We start from the raw sequence: 8,447 nt of genomic DNA, 5'->3' as shown, positions 1-8,447 counted from the left end.
TGCAAAAAGCACCATTCTTCTTGTTTTTGCTCTGCAAAACAGCCTTTTCAAGGGTTGGCTTGGGTGACAAAATGTCTTCTGTAGGCGTGGGTTTGTCTCCCTCTCCCTAAGATGTGTCCGGTATAGGCCAGGGTGCCACTCAAGGCCGTAACCAATTCGGGTTATAGCTTCTCGGCCTTTTGGCTAAGATCAAGTGTAGTTTCGGAGGACGCTACCTTGGTCGGTACTGGAAGGTGCCTGGGATTGCACGTCTGCCGGCCTTGAGGAAGTGTGTGCGCCTTCTGGTGACACATAGCCCTCTTGTGCCTGGACGGTTCCCAGGCAACGGGAGGCGATCACCTTTGTTATTTTGAAGTCCTACTGATAAACAGAAAAAAAAAAAAATTAAATCTGTTCTTATCAGTTTAATATCTGATACGTCCCCTCTCTGGGGACCATATATTAAATGGATTTTTAGAACAAGGAGATGGAAAAAATCTTGCTCTGTCCACTCCACGCATTGACCTGGTATTGCAGTACCTCCAGGACCGGTGCACCCCTTCTTAACCCAGTTTCCAAAAGCAGAACTCAATTCACCTGATTCAAATGAGCCCCATTAGTGAATTGAAAGAAAGCAAAAACTTTATATGCACCTCAATTTGGCCAATTCACTTTTCACACTTTCACCCTTTTTTTTATCTTTCACACCTTTTACTTGCTTTATTGATGCAAAAAGCTGTGCCAAATAGCAAACTCATCTCCACTCAACTTGACCAACTCTGCTATGTCCCGTGCAGTATCTTATTCTCAGTCTTATCTAGATCATTTGCAATTGAATAGAATAGATCCCTTTTGGCTGCTTATGACTGTGTAAAATATGTAGCTTTACTGGGCTGGGATGAGAGAATCCATTGAAGCATGGTGTAGGGATTGTGGTTCCTGTGTGCTAAGAAGAGAGGCTGGCACCAGCCAGAAAGCCCCATTGCAGCCAATAATCACTTAATAACTTTTTCAACTTGTCATCATATGGGAGGCCTTCCATTCCTTGTAGTAGTCTAGTTGCCCACCTTTGAACTGACTCTAACTTCTGAATGTCCTTATTAAAATGTGGAGCCCAAAACTGGTTCCCATATTCCAGATGTAGCCTTACAAGTGATTTATAGAGGTGTAACAATACGTTGGGATCACGGGATCTAATCTCCCTTTTTATACACCCTAAAATCTTGTCCCAAGCAGCATTCCATCAGCCTCTGGAAGGTTCCTGGCGCATTGCACAGCTCGAAGGGCATGCTTTTGAACTCGTAGAGACCCATAGGGGTGGCGAAGGCGGTCTTCTCCCGGTCTGCCTCAGCAACGGACACTTGCCAATAGTGACTAGTGAGATCAAGGGTAGAAAAATAATTTGCAGTTCTCAATGCAGCTAGCGATTCCTCAATACGGGGAATGGTGCCGTCCTTCTTTTTTAACAGGATCAACAGAGCTGCCCAAAGGCTACAACTGTCACGGATAACCCCAGCCGCCTTCATGTTGCTCAACATGTCCTTGGTACACTGGCAATGTGAAGGTGGTATTGGCTTATAGCTCTCTTTGATGGGTGGGTGTGCACCTGTGGGGATGTGGTGGTGGACCCCTTTTATTCCCCCAAAATCTAGCGGGCTTCCCACCGGTAACCCGCTCCCCAGCTTGGATGGATGCTGAGGGAGCCCCTTTTGCCCGCAGGCTCTGGCCCTGGGAACTGTAGCCTTGGCGGTGACTGTGCTTCCCTCTACGGTGTGAGCTGTTGCCTTCAATCGGGTCTTGACTGCTGGGAAACCCTGGAGGTTCCTGTCGCTAACGGATTTGACCGGTTTTACGGCGACTCCTAGCCTGGTCGGGGTCCGTAGGCCCTGCCGGATGGTGCTGGCTTCTCTTCACTCCCCGATCTGGTACCGGCGGGCCACCGCCCATCCCCGGTCCGTACGGTTCACTCCAATCAGCCTCTCCTGCAGAAGGTCACCACCGTCTGCCAACCTTGCTGAGTGCCCGGGCCACACACACGGACACGGTCAGTCTCCTCTCCTCTTCACTTCTCTAACTCCAAAACTGATCTCTAATCTGACTCCTTTTCCCGCCTCCAGGACTGTGAACTCCTCGGTGGGTGGGATCAACCGCCTGGCCCACCCCCTGGTGTGGACATCAGCCCCTGGAGGAAGGCAACTAGGATTTGTGTTTAGCTTCGGTGTGCCTAGCCGGAGTGTAGAGCGTGTTGGTGTAGTACCTGTGACGACCTGGCTTGTCCAGGGCGCCACATTCCCCTATAGTAAAATGCAGACCGTCCGCGGGCTGCCCGTCCATCACCGGTTTTATTTTCACAACTGAAAAAGAATAAAACGGTAAAACATGTAAAAGCATCATAAACATTTTACAACGGTACAGCTTCCGCTCTTCTCCCACCCAAACAACCTGGCCCTGATGCTGCCCCTAAGAAGCGGGCAGCACCCCTTGACCCCAGTCCAGCACCAAGTTGCCCGAGCGGGTTCTGTCTCTTTCAGGGGGCCCACGTCCAAGGGGACCCCTGAACCCCCGGAGGATCGCCACCGGTTACGGTAGTGGCGGGCCTAGGCCATCCCTTTCCTCCAGGCCCATCCTCCCAAATCAGCCTCTCCAGAGGCGGTAACGGTGTCAAGCCAACAAACATTTTTATTTACATTGCACTAAGTTTGTGGTTGCCCTGCAAGTTCTCGGGCTTGTCCGTAAGCAGTTCCTTACGCAATGGTTGCACAGTCCCTACGGGGACAACAGTTGCCGGCAACGGCCGGTTTAATCACGGTTCAATCAGGTAAACTTCTTTGGTTGATCATCTTTACTTATCATTTAAAACTTTCAAACTGGTACACTCAACACATAAAGCCCCCCCCTTTTAAAGAGTAGTTTCCCTGTACCTAAGTGGGGGTCTACCTAGGTTGGGGCGAGTGGACCTTCGGGATCCGGTGTCAGTGGTGACAGGCAGTGGGGCAGAGGGAACAGTCAGTTCCTCCTCCCTGCTATCATCTGGGGCAGGCGGAGGCGTAGGGGAGCTGGGTACAGGTACATCCCTGGGCACTGGCTCGCGGTTAACCGTTTCCATCATTTCTTCATCCACGGGTTGTGGGAACAGTATCACTGGAAGGATCACCGCACCGTTCTGTGTAGGCCAGTCTGCTGGAAAATCACCCATCATGGTGTGGATTACCTCTTTTTCCTTCTCCACTGGACTGGGAACTGGAGCCTCATCCGCTACTCTCAATGCTGGTGGGCACTTCTTCAGGTGGTCTCGGGAAACCGTGGCCAAAGTCCCCCCCTGGTCACGGCTGATCTGGTAGGCCTTCCCATTCTCCCATCCTGTGGGCTGGACTACATACGGGGTTTTTTCCCATTGATCATCCAGCTTGTGGGCCCTTCTTTTCCGCTTCAGCACTACATCCCCAGGTTGGAAGGAACCGGCAGGCGCCTTCTTGTTGAAGCACTGCTCCTGTTGTCCCCGACTCCGGCACAAGTTCTTTTCAACATACTCCTGGACCTGTCGGTACTGTGTCCTCCGCCGAGTGTCCCATTCAGCTGTCGACAGGAGTGCTTCTGAAGCTTCCAAGCCCATTTCCAGATCCACTGGTAGCCGGCCGGGACGAGCTCTCATCAGGTATGCTGGAGTGCATTTCGTAGAGCTGGAAGGGATGTTGTTGTACATATCGACCAGGTCAGGTAGATTCTCCAGCCACAGGTTCCGCTCTTCCAGTGGTAACGTCTTGAGGAGGCCCAGGACCAAGTGGTTCATCTTTTCACAAATGCCATTGGTTTGGGCGTGGTAAGGCGTGGTCCGGATTTTCTTGCAGCCGTACAACTGGCAGAATTCCTGGAATACCTCTGCTTCAAAGGCCGGACCCTGGTCGGTAAGCACCCTCTCCGGGTACCAATGCGGTCAACAGAAATAAGCCTGGAAAGCCTTAGCAGCGGTGCGGCCGGTTAAGTCCTTAACTGGGACAACCACCAGGAACCTCGAGTAGTGGTCTACGATGGTCAGAGCGTAGGTGTACCCACTTCGGCTGGGGGTGAGCTTTACATGGTCAAGGGCAACCAGCTCCAGCGGTTGGTGTGTAATGATCGGGTGTAGGGGTGCCTTCTGGCTGGCCTCGTCCTTCCTTCTCAATGCGCAAGGGCCACATTCTCGGCACCAGGCCTCCACAGATTCCCGCATTCCACTCCAATAGAACCGCTCTCTTAACAACATCTCTAGCTTCTTCCACCCGAAGTGCACTGCACCATCATGGTATGCTTGCAGGACGGTGGGCACGTTAGCCTGGGGAATCACCAGCTGGCGGATCTTCTCGTGAGTCTTTGGATTAATCAGCTCGCGATACAACTTCCCCTGGTGTTGGTATAGCCGGGTCCATTCTTGCCACAGACGTTGGGCTTCGGCAGGGGCAGCAGGGTCTATCCCAGCAGAACCCTGTTCCACTAGAGTCTTGACCAGGCGGACAGCAGGTGCCTGGTCCTGAGCTTCCTGCCAGTCCTGTCGGGGCAGCGGATCCAGGTTCACCCGTTGTTGGTAGACGTGCACCTTCTCAGTGAATGGCCGGTGAAATGCAGGCAACTCGATCTCTTCGAGGTCATCATCCTCTGGCCCCTCTTCCGACAGGTGGGGCATCCGGGAGAGTGCATTGGCATTGACGTTGGTACGGCCGGCCCGGTACTTGATGGTGAAATCGTAGTTGGCTAACCTGGTCACCCACCGCTGCTCCAACGCGCCCAGCTTGGCCGTATCTAGATGGGTCAGCAGGTTATTGTCTGTGTACGCGGTGAACTTGGCTGCTGCCAGGTAATGGCGGAACCGCTCGGTGATAGCCCACACCAGTGCCAAGAGCTCAAGCTTGAAGGAGATGTAGTTCTCAGGGTTCCTCTCAGTCGGTCGGAGTTTTCGGCTAGCATAAGCTATTACCTTTTCCCTTCTGTCTTGGACCTGGGATAGAACAGCCCCCAAGCCCACATTGCTGGCGTCGGTGTAGAGGATGAATGGGCGGCTGTAGTCAGGGTACGCTAGGATTTCCTCTCCGGTCAGGGCTGTTCTCAGCTGGCGGAAGGATTCCTCATGCTTTTCTTCCCACACCAATGGGGCTACTAGGGATCTACCACCCTTGGTCTGTCCTACGAGGAGGTCTTGCATGGGGGCAGCCATCTTTGTGTACCCCTTAATGAAGCGACGGTAATATCCCACCAGGCCCAGAAACTGCCTCACTTCCCTCACTGTGGTCGGTCTCGGCCAGTCTTGGATGGTGGTGATCTTCTCGGGGTTGGGGGCGACACCTTCCGCACCAACCACATGTCCTAGGTACTGCACTCTGGGTTTCAGCAGATGACACTTTGAGGGCTTCAACTTCATCCCATACTTGGCAAGGGACGCGAACACCTCGGCTAGGTGCTCCAGGTGGGCTTCATACGTCTGTGAGTACACAATCACATCATCCAAGTACAGCAAAACGGTCCCATAGGCAGTCTTCTCTCGGTCTTCCGGTGCCACGGCCACCTGCCAGTACCCGCTGGTGAGGTCAAGGGTGGAGAAGTAGTTAGCGGTTCTCAGCGAGGCCAGGGACTCTTTGATGCGGGGCAGAGGGTAAGCATCCTTATGCGTTATCTGGTTAATCTTCCGGTAATCCACACACATCCGCATGGTGCCATCCTTCTTCTTAACCAGCACCAACGGAGCGGCCCAGGGACTACAGCTGTCCCTAATAACCCCTGCCTCCTTCATGTTCCTCAACATGTCTTTGGCGCATTGGTAGTGGCCAGGGGGAATAGGCCTGTATCTCTCTTTAATAGGGGAGTGTGTACCGGTAGGGATGTGGTGTTGAACCCCTTTAATCTGCCCAAAATCTAGAGGGTGCTTGCTAAAAACCCGCTCATACTCCTGTACCACCCGGTATACCCCTTCCTTGTGGTGTATGGGGGTATCATCAGTGCCGACATGTAGCTCTCGATACCACTCGCCTAACTCCCCCAGGGATGAGTGGGAACCGGCAGCAGGCGGTGTGACCGGGGGAACGGCTTCATGGATCGTGTGGGGATCTAGAGTGAGCAATTTGGCAAGGGTAGCGTACCGGGTGGTGCATGAATGCACACATTGTCAGGTTTCCGGGTTTTCCAGTCCTCTTTTGAAAGAGCTTGCCCTCGGTTAACATGGAGTTTTATGTTCTGTTGCCCTACTTCCTGTCCAGCTGCTTAAAAGGCCGCCTCTAAGCCTAGTCCAGTGCCTGAGTATACTGCTTGCTGTGTGCTCCTGCTTTGCTGCTGCTGCTACTTGATTACCTTTGGATCCTCCTGAAAATCTACCGACCGACTCTGGACCACACCCGGTTTCTTCAAACTGTGCCCGGACTCCGTCTGCCGTCTTTGGTCAGCACGTCTGCCCGGTTTCTTCCGGTTCATAACCATTCTGGACTTTCATCCCGTACGGACACTTCTGGACTTTACCGCTTGCCCCTTGTGTCCCGGCTGCGGCGCATTTAGGCCTTCCGGGGTTGATTGCCGGACAGTCCCTGTATAGGGGTTCGCTCTGGTGGTCTCCCTGGGGGAGTCTGGTGCGTGGCCCCGGGAATCCCCTTCGCTCCGTTTCAGAAAGGTATTTTCATGTGTTTGTTATACTGTGTATTTCCGTTGTGTATCTACCATGGTTACATATCATAAACATCTTGTACCACAAACTCGTCTCTGGCTGTCATTGCCCTAACGCTATCGAAATCCTCAAAACATACAATAGTATTACATTATACTCAGGCCACAAGAGGATTTCACTGGGGCAATGACTGAGACACGAGGAGTAGATCAGCTCTTTTCTATGATTAACTCCTTGCAGCAGGAGATGGAGGTGGTGCAGACTAAACTTAGAGATATGGAGGCACAGCTGGGCCATGATCACCAGGTACTGGGTCCGGCTATACAGGACTTGCAAGTCAGAGTGGAGGCTCAGGAAGCCGGCCCCACTACGTCCGTATCAGCTGCCGGTATGCCTAGGTTACCCCCATTCCGTTTCAATGGTGACCGTAGTCAGTTTCGTGGATTTGTGAACCAATGTATACTGTTTTTTGATGTACATGCTGATTATTACCGTTCTGACCGGTCCAAAGTGTTATGTATAATTATGTTATTAACCTCACAAGCACTGGCTTGGGCTAATCCTATGATAGAGAACCGGGACATCCGTTTAAATCACCTAGATGATTTTCTGACCGCAATGGCGCAGATGTTTGATGATCCGAATCGCCGTGCTACCGCTGAATCGGCTCTCCTTTCCTTACGTCAGGGAAAGCGTTCTGTAGTTGAATATGCCACTGAGTTCAAGAGGTTAGTGGTAGACACCGACTGGGGAAACAATGCATTATTGTCTGTTTTCAGAAAGGGGTTGTCCGGTACCATCAAGGACGAGTTAGCTCGTTCTGAATCTCCAGGGGATTTTGAACTGTTTCTCCAGCACTGTGTGCGTATTGATACCCGCTTGACGGAACGTAGACAGGAAAAATGGGCAGCTGTAAACCGTGTAAACAACTTTGCATTTCCTTCCAGAGAACCCGCTCTCAGGACGCCACGGGAGGCCGAGGACGTTCCTATGCAAGTGGACTCTCTGCAAAAGCGAGAGACCAATGAACGTCGCGAACACCGGCTCCGTGAGCGTCTGTGTTTCTATTGCGGTCAATCAGACCATTTCTTGATCGACTGCCCGAAACGTCCGAATCGCCCAAATAAGGTATTGGCAGCCATGGCAGAGTGTGACAACACGGACGCAGAGTCCGATATCTCTGAGGCAAGTGGACACTTGGATGCGGTATTTCCCTTGACTGTAATGTCAACCTCACCGAAGGACTCGGAAGGGAAATATACCCATTGCTCGCTCCCCATTCAGATCCGGTGGGAGGGACAGCTAATACCTACCTCTGCAATGATAGATTCTGGGGCAGGGGGAAATTTCATGGACTCCTCTTTTGCCAGGAAACACGGTATCCGGACTCAGCAAAGAGCCTCACCGGTTACCATGGAGACGGTAGACGGATCTCCGTTAATCTCTGGACCAGTTGATCGGGAAACCGTACCGCTAGAGTGCGTCATGAAGCCAGGTCAGCAGGAGACCCTTGTTTTCATGCTAATTTCTTCTCCTCATTTTCCGATTATTTTAGGTATTCCGTGGCTACGGTCTACAAATCCGGTCATCGATTGGGAAACTAAGGAAATATCCTTCCCACCGCAGAGTATTCCGACCATTAGTCCAACTGTTCCGGTTCCAGTAACGCCGAATGCGGAGGGCACTGTACAGGTACCTGTTCTACCCCCGGTGTATAACGACTTTGCGGACATATGCGACAAAAGAAAAGCCGATCGGCTTCCCCCGCATAGACCGTATGATTGCCCCATAGACTTACTCCCAGGGGCGGAGATCCCGTTTGGTCATGTCTACCCGTTGGCGGCAC

The 8,447-nt window shown here is 52.3% G+C and overlaps 1 pseudogene; it reads left to right on the top strand.

The window, feature by feature from the left end:
• The first annotated feature begins 334 nt into the window (after window positions 1-334).
• Window positions 335-541, top strand: LOC142263443 (U2 spliceosomal RNA; annotated as a pseudogene).
• The last annotated feature ends 7,906 nt before the right edge of the window (window positions 542-8,447 follow it).

The sequence above is a fragment of the Anomaloglossus baeobatrachus genome, unplaced genomic scaffold (assembly GCF_048569485.1).
Source record: "Anomaloglossus baeobatrachus isolate aAnoBae1 unplaced genomic scaffold, aAnoBae1.hap1 Scaffold_2584, whole genome shotgun sequence".
Classification (NCBI taxonomy): Eukaryota; Metazoa; Chordata; class Amphibia; order Anura; family Aromobatidae; genus Anomaloglossus; species Anomaloglossus baeobatrachus.
Note: the sequence above shows the minus strand (reverse complement) of the source record. Positions and strands in the feature narration are given on the sequence as shown.